General features: G+C 41.2%; 1 protein-coding gene across 12 annotated transcripts in view; it reads right to left on the reverse strand.

The window, feature by feature from the left end:
* LOC137423011 (protein phosphatase EYA1) overlaps nt 1-17,138 on the reverse strand; it is a 311,146-nt gene that overhangs the window by 221,229 nt on the left and 72,779 nt on the right. Inside the window, exon 1 of one of the 12 annotated variants that reach the window (XM_068109762.2) lies at nt 12,971-13,079. The exons of the other annotated variants lie outside the window; for them this stretch is intronic. The gene's annotated coding sequence lies outside the window, so the exon portion shown is untranslated. Of the gene's footprint in view, nt 1-12,970; nt 13,080-17,138 lie in introns of those variants that run through there. 12 annotated transcript variants of the gene reach the window in all.

The following is a 17,138-nucleotide window of genomic DNA, read 5'->3' on the forward strand; positions in this document are numbered from 1 at the left end:
ACCCACGCATTGCCTTAATCTGTCCACTTCCGCATTCACGGCAGGTTCATAATTCTCATCAAAATCTAAACAGTATTTGTAGAATTTCAATAAAATCCACATGACTGTTCATATCGGTAAATATTATTCCATCGTGTTTGGAAAAACTGGAAAATTGGAAAATTGGAAAATTGGGAAAAAATTGGAAAAACAATATAGCCTATTTTACTCCAAGGGGTCCCAGGAATACCCACCCAAAATATCGTTGCGTCGGTTCAGCCGTTTTTGCGGTACCTTTGAACGGACAGACGGACATTTGGTGAATTATAGTAAGATGAATCAGAAAATAAATCAGAACACAAACTTGCAGTGCAGCAGTACTTTGGCTCTAAGTTTGGCAAATTGTGTGGAATCTCGTCACACACAAACATGTGTACAGCGCAGTAAAGCAATTGCTTCAGTCTGTCTATCTGGCAGTCAAACAAAATTGAAAATCATTCCAAACAGGAAACTTACTGTTTTAGTGACGTCATAACGAACACAAACAACAAGCATGAATAACTAATGTAATGTGTTAAATAAGGTATTCTAAAAGATGAAGCATCAATGGTGGTAAACTTCCGATTCAATGTTGTTTTTTCTACAGCTTTTAAAACATTTATTGTATTTCAATTGAATTACATGTTTGAACATTGTAGAACACAAATCGTCTTGCTTGCTCGTCTAAAACCCTATTGCAGTTTAGCAATATTAGGGCAAAATTGTACGCCGTTTCAACCAATCAAATTTTTCACACACCCAAAGGGCAGGAGAACTTCGAGATTATTATGATTATTCTTATTCCAATAAACTGTTTCCAATAAAGTCCCAAGTCCTTTTTCTCAAGACTACATGGGGCAAGGTGTTATATGAACTCTCTAGTTGCTGATAAGGGAAACACTGCGCGGCATGTGTGCTATAGGAAGAACAATGAATCGAGCCGGTTCAGGTTCACTTTAGTTCAGGTTCACCATGACATTTCAGTCATTTATGGCTGAAGCCTTGATCCAATAATGGTGGCATTTATAGTCACCTGCATATAAGGAAATGGCAACTGTGTCCCTACGCACTGTTCATCCTCTCCTTCTTCTTTATCAATTGTATTAAAATGAGTATTTGTTCAGAATTTTCCAATAATTTTTTCAGAATTTCAGAAACTTCCAAAATTCAGAATCACTGATCATGTCCACTCATTCGTTCCGCTTCTTTCCCACTAGTGGAACCAACTTCCACAATCTCTCCAATTTCCTTCTTCCCTCCAGGTCACAAAACAGCTGTTCACCACCATCTCACATCACCCCCATCCAAAACCATTATCTATTCTACCGAAAATGTTTTTCGAGTTTGTTTTATCCTTAAAAAATAGGCCACAGTGAACAAAAATTCGTGTTAAATGATTGGCCTTTAAAAACCAACTCAAATCGTCCTTATGAAGAGGGAGAGACATCTGTACAAACACACAAACGGACATTGTGTTTTATAAGGTAAATACCCAACTGAGATTTGAATATCACATACACAGGCAAAATTGATCGGTCGAGCAAAAAATGTTTCACATTCCTTCACACACACACAACTATTGTTATATTCCATAAAACGAATGCTCTATATTTACTTCATTTGCAAAGATAACTAGAAAGAGCAATCAAAGATTGCAGACCCTCACCAGGACGTGTTTTCAGTGGTGCTTGTGTGGTTTTATAGTACGTATTTTATAGATGTACTCACATCCTAATTGTGATGTACATACTTTATAGACGTACTCACATTCGAATTGCACATCTATATAAATAAAACACAGTTTGTGTGTGTGTTACCTATAGACTCCTAAACGGAGAGGCTCACGTACTTGATATTTGGCATAGACATGGCCATTGAGCCTGGGACGAACATGGCCTACCTCAAAATATTTGACGAGGTCCATATTTTTTATTCAGATTTACCTCAGCGCATTTCAGCGAGGAGCATTATACACTGAATCGCAGCATGTGCCAGAGCAGCTCGCTGATTCGCTCAGAGCGATCACGTGATGTTCCATCCTCGCCGCCAGACCATTGAACTGAAAATATATAGAATGACCATTGCAATTCACACCACACAGGTGGAGATGTAGCTACCGGGAGCCATCTTGGTTGGCACTCGATGCTGGCCGATGGTGATTTCCGTCATGCGTTTGCACGTAATTCAGAGCGAAAAGCGATTCCGTTTTATATTCATATTTACCTCAGCGCATTTCAGCGAAGAACATTCTACACTGAATCTCAGCATGTGCCAGAGCAGCTCGCTGATTCGCTCAGAGCGATCAAGTGATGTTCCATCCTCGCCGCCAGACCATTGAACTGAAAATATATAGAACTAGCAGAAGTACCCGGCATTGCCGGGCGGGGGAGGGGAGGGGGAAAGGGGCGAGGGGGAGGGGGAGGGGAATGGGGGGAGGGGAGGAGAGGGGGGGAAGGGAAGGGGAGGAGGAAGAGGAGGGGAGGAGGGGGGAGGGGGGAGGGAGATGGAGAGGGAGAGGGAGAAGAGGAAGAGGAAGAGAAAGTGTCCTGCATCCCCCTCCCCCTCCCCCTCTCCTCCCCTCCCCTCCTCCTCTCCTCCCGTCCCCCTCCCCCTCTCCTCCCCTTCCCCCCCGTTCCCCTCCCCTCCCCTCCCCTTCCCCCTCCTCCCATTCCCCTCCCCTCCCCCGCCCGGCAACGCCGCGTACTTCTGCTAGTACCTTATATAGAGGTACTCATTTGAAAAAATTCGTGTAAAAATTCTGATCTACTTTGGACTTTGGCACATTATGTGCAGACAAACAAACAAACAAAAATGCAAATGTAAAAAATGAATAATAATAATGGATAATAAATACTCTGAGTTTTTTGTAAATTTAAAAACATAATATGGGGTTATCATACAATTATCCATGACGCGTTTTTCTTTTTTAACGGAACCTAAGATTTAAGTAAACTCCATAATCTTTTCTTTTGATCAGATAACCAACATTTTAAGTTTGATTCTCTTTATTCAAATATCATATTATTAGGGCTAGAAATTCCTGATGTGGGAAGATTGCCAGAAAAAAAGAAGAGTTTTTTTACATTATTTTATTACTCTGAAAAGGGCTGGCAGGATAGCCTAGACTACAGGTACGCACACTCCCCTTTGAGCTCTCTAACGTGGGTTTGAATCCCGACCCAGCTATAAACCGCCATCCTGGTGTTTTCCATGCCGAGCGATAAATCAATTTGCGTACCATCCCTCGGATGAACGTTAAACTGGGCGTCCCGTCTGCCGGTATTAGTTGATGAATGTTAAAGATTCTGTGGAGTCCTTCGTGAAGAGTAGGCGAGCTATCACCGGCATCCTGAACAAATTACAAATCCCTGCACAATTGCAGGTGCTTACCCAATTCCTGGATTTAAAACCCCAACAAATTATTAGCTATTATTATTAAAATAAAAAGATAACAATTATTTTTTTAAATTAATATATTTATCCTAAATTAATTTGTTCTCGGTGCCATGTGTTTTACACTATGTATTTTTTAAAGAAGTACATTATTTTATGTTGTGTCTTATTTTCGTTTTCATTTTGGTCTGTATAAAATGCCTCAGATATATTTATTATTTTTGCCTCGTTCTTCTTGAGATAAAATGTAAATTATTTCCAAATGAATCTTCCTTTAACAGCCACAATTATGCCGATGTACTTGTGGTTTTGGCCGGTGGAAGCTTGGCCCAAGTCTATCACGAACTGGCTGGCCAGGCTTGACGTTCGACTAAGTAGTAAGGGCAGGAATTTTGAATTTGTTGAAGATGTTTAGAGGTGTTTAGTCGTCTTGTTACAGACTTTTAAATGAATATGATTCGATATTATATAGGTCTGTACATTCTAAAACAAGTTTGGCTTTATTATTATATACTTACAGTTCATGACCTCCCATCCAGCCCCCCCCCCCCCCTCCTCACCCTCCCATGCCTACTCCACCCAAGCCCTCTCCCTCCCACAGATCTCCCTGTTCTCTGCTGTTGTACTTGTGTGCTTCCCTTTCTCTCCACATCTTGGCTTGTCTCTTGTCTCTCCCGCTCCCTTTATTGTATGTTTTGTGTGTCCGTGTTTTTTTTGTGATTGATGTTAGCTCTTACACGAGCCTCGATCTTGTACGAAAAAAGAAAGAAAAAAAAGACTATCATATGCTCTTTTACTTTGTAATCCAGTTTTTCATTTTTGATTTTGCATTCCCTCCTTACATCGAATGATTGCATTTATTTGGTGATGCCTACTTTTTCACTTGTAATTTTCTATAATTACCTCTGCCACACAAGGTGAATGTATGTTGTGTTTTCACTTCTGTCTGTCTGTTTCTTTGTCAACAGGATATCTCAAAAAGTTATGGACGGATTCGGCCGAAATTTGGCGGAGAGGTTGGGTGTGTGACAAGGACGAAATTATTGGATTTTGGTGAAGATCTGGATCTGGATCCTGATCAGATAATTTTTAAGTGATTCCTAACCATTGAGTGATAGGGCTACAACCAATATATAACACAATATCTCAAAAGGTCATGGACGGATGCGGACGATACTTGGTGGGCAGGTTGAGTGTGTGAAAAGGAAGAATTGATTCGATTTTGATGAAGAACCAGATCTGGATACGAGAATTTTTAAATTTTTCAAGCGATTTTTTTAAACTATTGAGAGCCTGGTGTTGGCTTAGCGGTTAGGGTGCCGGCTTGGGATCCTAGGATCCTGGGTTCGAATCCGGTCGATCGCTGAGCTTATGCCAGGGGGGTTGACTCAGCCTGTCATCCTTCCGAGGTCGGCAAATTGAGTACCAGTTCACTGGTAATTCCCTGTGTGTCGCAAGAGGTGAGAAACAGTGTTGGTGGCAGGAAGGCCATCCGGCCATAAAACATTGCTTCAAAAAGGGGACCACGGTGCCTGAAAAAGGCCAACCCCTGCTCTGCGGGGGAAAATGGCCTCTAAAGGTGGTTCTTTTCTTAACTATTGAGAGATGGGACAAAAAACGATATATCGCACGATATTTCAAAAAGTTGTGGATGGATTATGACATAACTTCGTGGATGAGTTGTGTCGGTGACAAGAACAAACCGATTAGATTTTGGTTCAGGTCCGAATCCGGATCCGGCCTATCAGTGGGATAGAAACCATAAACTGTTCAGCCTGGCGGATGTACGCGCTCTACCGAGTGTCGTTCTAGTTGGCTTTGCATTCAGGTATTTGTTCTTTTGCTCTATCCAGAAAAAATGCCTGTTTTCAGGGTTCATTTAAGCAATTTATATTCACCATTGTGACGTGCATAAAAATTGATATATTGCATAATAATTAAATCATCATGGATTATGAATGCACACAACTCACTGATATCCTGGATTTTGTAACTTTGCTCTGAATTGCATATCAAACCACATGTTCTATATCTACGGAATCCTCCCTCAATGGGACACTTCAAGGCATTTGCAGGTACAAAAGGTTAAGGTCCGAATCCAGATGCAGATACGAGAATTTTTATAATTCTTTAACTTATTCTTCATCACTGAGTGATAAGGCCAAAAGCAATATAGAGCATTATATCTCAAAAAGTTGTGGACGACTTATAATAAAACTAGGTCGATGAGTTGGTTCGGTGACAAGAACAAGCCGATTAGGTTTTAGTTCAGGTCCGAATCCATATCCGGTCTATCAGTGGGACACAAAACATAAACTGCTGGTGAAGGTATGCTCTCTACCGAGTGCTGTTCTAGTTTAAATCTGTTTTTGTTTACAACATTGTCATTCTGATATTTTCCTTACAATGTTGCGGATAGCCACATGAACCTAGAAAATGCACGGCCATGCTTTTCCAATCCAATCTGGTGGGACATAAGCAACCTCTAGGAAGGCCTAAAGAACACAACCTCCCACGCATTGTAGCCCCGGGACACGGGCTTTCCCAGTGAAAGTTTTAACCTCTTAAACAACACAAGACCCGAGGAAAAACGCAGAGACTTGGAAACAAATCAAGGGCTTGAGCACCTTCCCCTTGGATTGTGGCACAATGAAGACGCTAAGCCTGTAATTACCACAGTACAGACTCTCACACCTCGGCACCGAGCAATCTGTCGACCACCACCTCCATGTGGTATTAACCTGTCAACCCGAGCACCTCCAGTGAAAAGGCCCAGTGGATCAGGGCGCATCTGGCAGGAGCCAAAAAGAGCTCTCAGGGCCAGCCTACAAGAGCACCTTGGAGGAAATAGGGTTTAAAAAGCCTTGAGGCCTAAACTCATTCAGTGGTTATACACTCTTTTAAAGATGCACCAAATACAAGGCCTGCCTTTGACATAGAGCGACAAATCTAATATAAATATAATTTCATTTCCTTAAGAATTAATAATCCTTAAGAGCAGAATCTCATTACATTCAATAATTGCCATAAAATGTGCTTTTTTCAAATCTTATAAGCCAATTCAATAGTTCTAAATGAGTCATAAAATCTCCTTGAACAATTGAAAACTGAGGAACCATTTTTTTTACAACTGTTGACATGATGGAAATTTTAATGTAATGAGTAAACATTAGTTATAGAGTCCTAAACTGGTAGTAAATAAATAAATTCAACAACTAATTCACAAATTGACCTCAGTGGAGTAATGGTTAGAGTGTCCGCTCTGAGTTTGGGAGGTCCGCAATTCAAACCCCAGCCGAATCATACTCGGACTTCAAAAATAGTGCACGCTGAATATTTGCTTGATCCTCATGATTTGAAAAAAATATATAGAGTATGGATAAACAACCATAATAATAGTTGGTAATGATAGTGCAGGCTTTGGTGGGCCTAATGGAATCCTCCTGCGTCAAATCCTTGTAAGGAAACTCATATTATAACTACTTTTGGGAAAAGTGCCAAAAGTTACATTTGAAAGAAAGGCCCCTGTTCAAAGACTTGATTTGTAAAACAAGCCTGAAAATTAAAGGCATCTTAATTAAGCAATGATGTCATAATAAAAACAGTATCACTTTCATATTTACATCTTTTTGCATTTACATCAATGAATCAGGGTACAAAAGCTTAAACGGCACCATGTTATTTGAACTAAACCAGGATTTCTTTAGTTGTAAGTAAAGCAAACATTGAGGTTAACAAGAAGAAAAAGTAGAAACAACAACAACAGCAATAATAACTAGAACGGCACTCAGTAGAGAGCATACCTCCACCAAGTGAACGGTTTACGTTTTGTATCCCAGAGTAGACCAGAAAATCACAATACAGAATCATATTTAATCAAAATCATCCGTCCACAACTTTTTGAGATATCCTGCTGTAAATAGTTTTTGGCCCTATCTCCGAATGGTGAAGAATCACTTAAAAATTCTACTAGCCAGATCGGGATCCGGATCTTCACCTAAATTGAATCGATTCTTCCTTGTCACACACACGACCTGTCCACCAAGTTTCGTCCAAATTCGTCCATAACTTTTTGAGAAAACCTGCTTTATGTTGGTTTTAGCCCAATTACTCAATGGTGAAGAATCACTTAAAAAATTTAATAATTCTCATATCCGAATCAATATTCAGATATTCACCAAAATTGAATCGATTCATACTTGTCTCACACCCAAACTCTCCACCACGTTTCGTCCAAATTCGTCGATAACTTTCGGAGATATACTGCTACGTATCGTTTTTGGCCCTATCCCCCATTGGTGAAGAATGACTTGAAAAATTTAATAATTCTCATATCCGAATCTATATTCAGATCTTCACCAAAATCGAATCGAATCGTCGTTGTCTCACACCCAAACTCTCCACCAGGTTTCGTCCAAATCTGTCCATAACGTTTTGATATATCCTGCTATGTATCGTTTTTGGCCCTATCTCCCAATGGTGAAGAATCACTTAAAAATTCCAGTATCCGAATCTTCACCAAAATTTTTTCATTTCGTCTTTGTCACATAGGCTACATCTCTGCCAAATTTCGTCCGAATCCGTCCACAACTCTTTGAGATATCTTGTTCACAAACAAACGGACAAACAAACAGACAGACAGAGGTGAAAACATAACCTCCGTCCACCTTTGGTGGTGGAGGTAACAAGAAGAACCGGAAGAGGAAAAAGAAATGCTAACGCAATATCAACTTGTCTGTGCTAGTCATTAAAAATAAAAGAGTGTAGAAAGTATTTTTAAAACTCCAAGAAGAAGGAGAGTTGCCTGGAATGGAGAGGCGAGGGTGGGGATGGAGCCGGTAGGGGAGGAGGGTTGGTGAGGGGAGGAGGGTTGGTGAGGGGAGGAGGGTTGGTGAGGGGAGGAGGGTTGGTGAGGGGAGGAGGGTTGGTGAGGGGAGGAGGGTTGGTGAGGGGAGGAGGGTTGGTGAGGGGAGGAGGGTTGGTGAGGGGAGGAGGGTTGGTTAGGGGAGGAGGGTTGGTTAGGGGTGGGTAGTGATGTAGCAGTCATGGAGAGCTCAGGCCAATACAGCCTCAAGGCAGTTCCTAACATGGCTTTCCTTTCAGGGAGGGCAGCCCGGAAGTGAATTTGAAATCTTGCCTCGCTCCAGGTCACAGATCATTATTACTCTTTCAGTAAAATTTCACAAAGTCGAATATTGAAGTTGTCAGCAAAATGTAAATAAACAATATAGTAGGCTTAAACATTCTCTTCCCAAAATTTTGTTGTATCCCACTTCCATGTTGTATCCCGCCCAACAGCTATGTAATGGATGGTAAACATCAGACTTTATATCACATAGAGAATATCGGTCGGCCTGTTTGGACATTCCCTCATGAGCACCTACAGTAACTCGACCACGATGCTGGGCTCCCAGCTTCAGATCCCATCATATACATGCTCTGTTGATTTGCCTGTCGTCTTCAAATGTCCTTGTAATTCGTGTACACGTATATTTATGACGCCCAATGTCCTCATCCCAAATGCAACCAGAATGGCACTCGGTGGAGCGCATACCTCCGCCAGGCTCAACAGTTTACATTTGCACCCCACTGATATGTCAGATCTGGATCGGGACCTGAACCAGAATCGAATCGCCTAACCAACTCATTCACCAACTTCCGCACGAATCAGTCCACAACTTTTGAGATATCTTGTTCACAAACAGACAAACACACAATAAATATGGAGTGCATAACACAATACTTGTGAGATCCCAAAAGTAAGTTGTTAACCTTTGGCCTATGTTGACCTTTTGGCCTATGACAACATCAAAAATAATTGGTGTTGAATTCAGTGACCAAATATGCAAATCATCTTCACATTTCAAGTCAATCGGATGAAAACTTTGGATTTTAGGAATTTGGCAAGGTTGTTGACCTTTGGCCTATGTCGACCTTTTGGCCTATGACAACCTCAAAAATAATTGGTGGTTGAATTGAGTGACCAAATATGCAAATTATCTTCACATTTCAAGTCAATCGGATGAAAATTGAGGATTTTAGGAATTTGACAAGGTTGTTGACCTTTGGCCTATGTCGACCTTTTGGTCAACGAGAACCTAAAAAATAATGGGTGGTTGAATTGAGTGACCAAATATGCAAATTATCTACACATTTCAAGTCAATCAGATGAAAATTGAGGATTTTACGAATTTGACATGGTTGTTGACCTTTGGCATATGTCGACATTTTGGCCAATGACGACCTAAAAAATAATTGGTGGTTGAATTCAGTGACCAAATATGCAAATTATCTTCACGTTTCAAGTCAATCGGATGAAAATTGAGGATTTTAGGAATTTTACAAGGTTGTTGACCTTTGGCCTATGTCGACCTTTTGGTCAATGAGAACCTAAAAAAATAATGAGTGGTTGAATTCAGTGAACAAATATGCAAATTAGCTCCACATTTCAAGTCCATCGGATGAAAATTGAGGATTTTAGGAATTTGACAAGGTTGTTGACCTTTGGCCTATGTCGACCTTTCGACCTTTTGAACTCAAGATCAAGACCTCAAAATCTTCCTTATGGCCAACTCTACAATTTGGTGAAGTTTCATAAAGATCGATTTGAAGTTTTGAACTGTAGTTGTTTGACATACAGACAAACAGACAGACAGACGCACAGACAAACAGACAGACAGACAAAATAACGCACAAAACCGACCAATATACTTGCAAATCTTCGATTTTCACAAGTACCAAACAGACAGACAGGGGTAAAAACATAACCTCCATCCACCTTCGGTGGCGGAGGTAAAAAAAAAAAAAAATGTTTACCAGCTCCTGCATGAGCCATAAGCAATGTAGAAGTAGGAGGGAGGAAACAGCAGATGTGTTGAATCATACCTTACAAAATAGTCCGATCCAAACAAATTCGTTCGGGAAATGACAAAATAAAATACAAATAGAAGATTATATTATTGAGGGCCAGCAATTACAATTTCCAATGTGCCTCCAAATGGTCGCGATATTAAAGAGTAAACGTATTCGGAAAACCACATCCGGCCGCACTGAATCTTCATGCCATTCGGCTTGTGCAGGTGACACGTATTCACATCGAGGGTGCCTATTTACCTTGAACAAAGTAACTCTGATCCAGCCATCAATTTACCTATCCCCGAAAGTCAAACATACAGTCACGCAAGAGGCAAATGTACACAAAGTACGTAAACCGCCTACACGGTGGGACAAAGTAAAACACACCTGCTGTGGGGCAGCCAACCGTAATTACAAAATGATTGATGTGGTCATCGGGAAATTGTAGTTTGTTCCAGCAGCTTTTGACACAAGTCGCAATCGGAGACTTTTTGCCCAATTTTTTTATTTCGTTTTTGGTTATTTTCACCAAATAGAGCAAAATGAAGAAGATTGTCATGGGGACCGCAAAGGTAACCCCCGCTCTAGCAGGGAAACTGGCCTTAAAATGTCTGTTGTTGTTGTTGTGTTGTTGTTATTTTCACCAAGTTTGATGGCAGGAGAGTTCCTCTCGTCCGTTGAACCAGCTCCCTATGTCTGTTGCGTCGTCGTAGTCTTCCCTCCGTTCTCATTCCCATTCCCCAGGCTTTTCCAACAGACAGAACCACTTTGTGGTGGTGGTGATCAGTGCTTCCTCTTGATATGTGGGCCGCCCCCTGCAAAACCTCGCATGGCGGAGTTCTTCTAAAGGACGACCGATCAAATGATGACAGAGCTTCAGGTGGAGAATATATTTATTCCAAAAATTAATTCCAAAAAGTACTTCCGCTAGCTGGAGGAAATGCTGTAAATTCGAGTAAATATTTCAGAGTAAATTCGAGGTTGAAGCCAAAAAACAAAATAACAGACTTTTTCAGCTTTTCAGTAAAAAAAAATCCCAGCTGATGTGGAGCGAGCCCATCTTTGTGGGGTGCTGCCTTGCAGCCCTAGGCTCTGCGTTGTCAAACAGGGGCAGGCCCTGGTGGTGGGAGTGGTGGTGGTGGCCCATACTTCTGGCAGAGCATTGGGGCATTCACAGTCACAACAAGTCATGAACGATTGTGCGGTTGATAACCAATCCTGAACAGGTCACCATTCTGGCAGAGGGTGCAGACCTCCATCACCGCTTGCTCAGTAGCCAGGAGATTCCAACCCCATAATATTAGATTGACTCCGAGTCGGATTTAGTTCTGTGAAAGCTTCGATGACATAAAGGATTGGCAATCGGTCTGTCCTGTCATACGTTTTGCCCACTGGAATAAAACTGAGCAGCAGATCTGAATGATTGACGGCAGATGAGTGTGCTTCGGAATGCCTGGGGAGCGCTGATGCTCCCTGTTCTCTGACACTGGCTTGTCATGCCTTGAGTAAAGTATCCTCCGCTTGTCCTTACCTCCTTGGAGCTGTTCGTCTTTCCTAGTTGATAGCTCTGAGCTTCCGGGCCTGCAAGTAACAAATTCTGCTGGGAATTCTCCTCGCTTTTCAAATATTCTCGAGCAATTGTTCACTTTCTTTGGACATTTTTGATAATTCGTCAATGTCTTCCTTTTCTATTGGACTAAAAAAGCTTTTCATGCGTTTGCTGGGTTTCCTGGAGGAATTGAGAACATGCAGACATCTAGAAAGGAGTTTCAAAGCCTGGACAAAATGACACCCTTCTAATCCTGGATTGACTATCAATAGGAGCTATACATTTATTACGTAGGCAGGTTTGGTAGAATTTTGGACTCCCCACACCCTTACCACCCCAATGGCTGAATCCATGCGGCCATGCCTCTTACATCCTTCCACTCTTACCAGCTCTAGACCTCCATTATCTTCTCTCCATACTTCTTCCAAACACCTCAATCCTCCTTTCTCTATGTGTGTGCGACGTGCATGCATAAATAATATATGAAGATATGTAACAATTTTTAAACCATAAAATATTCGTTTCAAACAATTATCTTGCTGAGTTACAGTTTCCAATTCACTATAACAGTTATACCGATCCAAAGTACCACGCAAGTTCCAGGTCTACGGTCATGCTGGGCAGTTTGCTTTTCCTCTTCCAGCAGTAGTTAGGGAAGGAATTTGGAATTTGGTCAAGGTTCCGGCGACAGCTCGCCTACTCCTCACGAAAGCCACCGTGGGATATTTAACGTCCACCAACTTATACCAGCCGATGAGACGTCCATCTAACATCCATCCATGGGGCGGCAAACACATTGATCAATCATCCTGCCTGTGAAACACCGGGACGACAGTTTATACCTGGGTCGGGATTCAAACCCAGGCTAGACAGGTCAAAAGTAAGTCTGCGTATAAATAGTTATACCATGTGGCAGCACAGCACATTATCATTCAACAATGTCCCTTACAATGAAGCAAAGTAGTAAGGAGAACATAAAATTTAAAACACTTTGGTGGATCAAAAGTTTACTTGAAGACAGAACCTGTTCAGTTGAGTTTCGGCATCTAATATTAGCTCATTTGTTCAATGGGTATCCATTATAAGGAGGCGGAACAACAGCACAGGTTAATTAAACAAGACAAATAAGGCAATATAAATAGTCGTGCATGTTACCATGTTCTAACCATATCCGGGAGAAATGCCAGTGGCATGCCGGGTAAGCGCGCAGCTGTCCCCTTGCAGAGAAATGGCACGATGTGTGTTGAGCGCTCGCTCGGAGCACACGCGCAAGAGGGGGCGGAGCATAAAGACAGGAATAGCTACCATTGGAGGACGTTAGCCGAGCCTTGCTTCCCATTGGCTGAACTTCAGGACAAGAGTTTCCTCATACCCGGCAAGAAAGTAGGCGGTGAAAGCAAAAGGAATGCGTTTTGCTGCAGATTTCTTACAAAAGCACAAAAGAACCATTGCAATGGTAGAGAGAGAAAAATGCACTCATTGTCTAATTTTGTTTGGATGGACCTGCTTAGTGCTCCAATCCGAACAGACGGCTCATGATGTGGGAAAAACCAGGTGAAAATCCCATAAATTACGTGTTTGTCCATTACCTACTAATATTAAAGTATTCCGCATGACATCTCCTGATGTCTTTGTCCTGCATGTGACTCACCAAAAAGCTCCAGTATGAGCCTGAGGTCAATGCCACTTTGTGAAGGGGCTCCTTCGCTTAATGTACGTCAGCATCATGAATGATTAAAAGTCTCCTATTTTTATGTCAGAATTTAAAAATTTTTTTTTTTTTTTTTTGTATACTGAATCGAGGCTCGTGAAAGAGCTAACATTTACTTCACAAACAAATCGACCAGACAAACAAAATACACAAAAAGAGGGAGCGGAAGACAAGATGGGGAGAAAAGGGGAAGCACACAAACACAACATCCGAGAGCAGGGAGATGTGTGGAAGGGAGAGGGCCCGGGGGGAGGAGGCATGGGAAAGGGGGGGGGGGAGGGGGAAGTATAAAGCACAAGGACACCAAGGACTTCCAGGACAGAAGTTGGTATTTCAAAAAGTGGAATTGGGGTGAAATTAGCGGGGGTAGAAAAGATCAAGGTTTTGGATGGGGGAAGATAAGAGATGGTGGTGAACAGCTGTTTTAAAGACTTGGAGGGTGGAGTGGGATTGAAGAGAGTGAGGGAGTTTGTTCCAGAGGCGGGAGAAAAGAGGAATGAAGGAGTGAAGGTGAGCAGAGAGTCTTGATTTTGGCAGTTTAACCAAAAGAGGGTTGCAGGCAGATCTTGTGCGACCTGTAGGAATATTTGCGGGACAGAGCCCAGAGAGAGCTGGGGGGCAAGGCCAGAGAGGAGTCGGTAGAAGACGGAAAGACCACCAACCTGCCTGCGGTGAGTGATTACAGGTTCTGTAAAAAAAATAATTACAGGTTCTGGTCAAAAATTTCGCCATATTGTCCCAACCCTCACTCTCCCCCCAAACATAAACAATTTGCCACATTGTCTCAATGCTCACTGTCCCAAAAAATGAAAATAAAAATTTCGCCATATTGTCGCGATCCTCACTCTCCCAAAAAATAAAAATAAAAATTTCGCCATATTGTCCCGATCCTCACTCTCCCCCCCAAAAAAAAAAAATTCGCAAAATTGTCATGATCCTCACTCTTCCAAGAAATAAAAACAGAAATTTCGCCATATTGTCCCGATCCTCACTCTCCCAAAAAATAAAAATAAAAATTTCGCCATATTGTCGCGATCGTCACTCTCCCAAGAAATAAAAAATAAAAATTTCGCAATATTGTCCCAATCCTCACTCTCCCAAAAAAATTAAAATAAAAATTTCGCCATATTGTCGCAATATTCACTCTCCCAAAAAATTAAAATTAAAAGTTCGCCATATTGTCGCGATCCTCACTCTCCCAAAAAATAAAAATATAAATTTCGCCATATTGTCGCAGTCTTCACTCTCCCTAAAAATAAAAATAAAAATTTCGCCATATTGTCGCGATCGTCACTCTCCCAAAAAATAAAAAATAAAAATTTCGCAATATTGTCCCAATCCTCACTCTCCCAAAAAAATTAAAATAAAAATTTCGCCATATTGTCGCAATATTCACTCTCCCAAAAAATTAAAATTAAAAGTTCGCCATATTGTCGCGATCCTCACTCTCCCAAAAAATTAAAATTAAAATTTCGCCATATTGTCGCAGTCTTCACTCTCCCAAAAAATAAAAATAAAAATTTCGCCATATTGTCGCAATCTTCACTCTCCCAAAAAATATAAATATAAATTTCGCCATATTGTCCCGATCCTCACTCTCCCAAAAAATTAAAATTAAAATTTCGCCATATTGTCGCAGTCTTCACTCTCCCAAAAAATAAAAATAATAATTTCGCCATATTGTCGCAATCTTCACTCTCCCAAAAAATATAAATATAAATTTCGCCATATTGTCCCGATCCTCACTCTCCCAAAAAATTAAAATTAAAATTTCGCCATATTGTCGCAATCTTCACTCTCCCAAAAAATATAAATATAAATTTCGCCATATTGTCCCGATCCTCACTCTCCCAAAAAATTAAAATTAAAATTTCGCCATATTGTCGCAATCTTCACTCTCCCCCCTTTCGCCATATTGTCGCAATCTTCACTCTCCCCCCAAACATAAACAATTTGTCACATTGTCTCAATCTCAAACTTCTCAAACTTTTGTTAGTATTCACCTCAACAAAAACAATCTCAAACTTTTGAGAAGTTAGACTTCTCAAAAAGTATTCACCCCATATATATGTAACTTGGTAGGAATAATCTCTGCATGATGCTTTCACAAGTTGTTCAAACCATCTGATATTTTACATATTTTGTGGGTCATTCACACCCACCAGTGGTTCCCTGGTTCTACCAGTTGAGCCCAGAGGACATTGCCCCAATTTTTCGTATAAAAGGTCAAGGCTCATGTGAGAGCTAGAACACAGAACAGAGCAGAATATAACAGAACAGAAGAGAGTGTGAGCGATGAATCACTTGGAGGAAGAATTGGCGAGGGAAGAATGAAAACAAGGGGAGCGAGAGGGGGGGACACAGAGGGTGAACAAGCTGGTTACAAGCTCAAACACTGAGCTTGTCATTTCCACTTCACATCGACTGCAAAGGTGCCTCAAATTATAGGAAGCAGAGCAACAAGTGTCGTGTGGGGATTGATGGCCCAAAGGTAAGTTGTCCCCTTATCACACAGAGGGCACATTATTAGAACTTTGAGCAACACGCATTTTCATAGGCAACACACATGCTTCCAAATGATGAATGCAGTTTGAAAGGATATTGTGGGCATATTCTGATTTCGAAAGGACCGTCCCATCTGGAGTAGTTACCTCCGACACCGAAGGTGGACTGTCTGAGAACAGGATATCTCAAAACGTTATGGACATATTCGGATGGAACTTGTTGGACAGGTTGGGTATGTGACAAGGATGAATTGACTACATTTTGGTGAAGATTCAGATCCCGAAATGATGATTTTTAAGTGATTCTTCACCATTGAGAGATAGGGCCAAAACAAAATCACAATAACACAATATCTCAAAAACTTGTGGACGGATTTGGTCGAAACTTAGTAGACAAGCTGGGTGTGTGACAAGGACGAAATGATTAGATTTTGATGAAGATCCGGTTCCGAATATGACAAATTTTAAATTTATTCTCCATCATTGAGAGTAAAGCCAAAAACGATATTTTGCATGATATCTCAAAAAGTTATGGATGGATTATGACAAAACATGGTGGATGAGTTGGTTAGATGACAAGAAGAAGCCGATTCGATTTTGGTTCAAGTCCGAATCCAGATACGACCTATCAGTAGGATAGAAAATGTAAACTGTTCACCCTGGCGGAGGTATGTGCTGTTGAAGTCGAAGTAGTATTTATTCCAAAGAGTTATGATCGGTATTAAGGTTATTGCATGGAAATATTTAACATGGATCAGGCGACAGGTAGCAAACTCAAAGGAGGCACGAGATGGCATGGTTGCAACAATGGCCGCAAAATGCTTCCTCGGATTAACAGTCATGCCCTCGGAGAGAGAATTACAGAATTACATCAGACCAAATGCTTACGTCGTGTTCACACAGATTTAATCCATTTAACTAATCCGAGGTCCCAGATAGTTGAACTCGTCCAAAAACTTTCATGTACTCACTTCCATTCACATATGCACACGCACACACACACACACACACACACACACACACACACACACACACACATCTCATCTCTCAATATTTCAGATTTAGTCCGAAGTAAGTTTTCTTCTGTGTGAAAACAGCACTACACATC

This window comes from Myxine glutinosa, chromosome 3, assembly GCF_964187855.1.
Source record: "Myxine glutinosa chromosome 3, kmMyxGlut1.1, whole genome shotgun sequence".
In the NCBI taxonomy this organism is placed as follows: Eukaryota; Metazoa; Chordata; class Myxini; order Myxiniformes; family Myxinidae; genus Myxine; species Myxine glutinosa.